Here is a 1,313-nt window from a genome sequence, read left to right as displayed (position 1 = left end):
TGTAGCTCTTCCAAGAGTTTTGCTTGTTTGAGGAGATAACACCAGGTCTGTCCTTACCTTGGTTCTAAAATCACCCTACCAAAAAAGTTTAATTCATTCACTGGCTTCTGGATGAGTGTTCAGGAGCAGACATATGATTAGCAGTGAAGGCAAGGCTATTGGTGTATTTATCATCCTTCATGAAAGTCTCCAAGGCAAGTGCTCCAGGGACAGAGCTGTCTGTACCAGCTGAACTCCCTTCCCAAATGAACCAAATCCCCAAGATAATTTCCAGCTTCCATACTCTCTTCTTACCACCTCTCCCCAGCTACTGTGCTCATGACTCCACACTGAGTGTGTACATTTATGATGTTTTAATAAAAAATTATCCCTTGCAGGTGGTTTTAGGTGCCATTGTAAAAAGAACTCTTGTTGTTGCTGTGTGCTGTCAAGTTGGAACTGACTCAGCTGACCCTCCAGTGGGTTTTCAGAGGTGGTATATCACACAGAAGAGATTGCCCATCCTCTCATGTAGCAGCTGGTGGATTTGAACCATCTGCCTTTGGCATTGCAGCACAGTTTTTAACCTAGTTTAAGTTAAAAAAGAAACACCTATACCTACCCAAACACACATATAAACACATTAAATAAGAGACGGGTATAACTCCAACATCAGCATTATTTATGTATGTATGTATGTATGTATGTATGTATGTATGTATGTATGTATGTATTTATTTTTACCGAATACAAGATTAGTTTAAGTCGGGGGCGGGAAGTTTGCTTTCTGTGTTCTCAGGGAGTTGACAAGGTTTTCATAGGTTTCTATATTAACTTGTTCTCCACACTATCTGTATGATATTGAGGGAGCCCTTGTGGCCAAGTGGTAAGGAGCGGCACTGCCATTCCAAAGGCATGTGGTTTGAATCCCCCAGTTGTTCTGTGGGAAAAAAGATGGACAATATCCTCTCATGTGATTAAACTGCCTCTGGAAACATACTAGAGGGTCAGCTATGAGTTGATTCTTACTTGACAGTGCACAGCAATAACAACATAGAATATAGGTTGATATTTCTGTTTAATTGTTTGTCTCCCACCAAGAAGATCCTTGACAAGGTGCTCAGTAACCAAGGACCATTGCTCTCCAGTTGAGTTTATACAGATTCACAGCAATCCTGTAAGACACTGTGGAATGGTCCCATGTTGTTGTTGTTATGTGCCGTTGAGTCGCTTGCTACTCATAGCGACCCTATGTACAACAGCCCTAAACTCTGCTCTGTCCTGTGCCAATCGCACTGTCTCTGACACTCCCATCCTGATTATCCCAGTCACTG

Source organism: Elephantulus edwardii, unplaced genomic scaffold, assembly GCF_000299155.1.
Source record: "Elephantulus edwardii isolate Elephantulus edwardi_28Jun2011 unplaced genomic scaffold, EleEdw1.0 scaffold00044, whole genome shotgun sequence".
Classification (NCBI taxonomy): domain Eukaryota; kingdom Metazoa; phylum Chordata; class Mammalia; order Macroscelidea; family Macroscelididae; genus Elephantulus; species Elephantulus edwardii.
Note: the sequence above shows the minus strand (reverse complement) of the source record.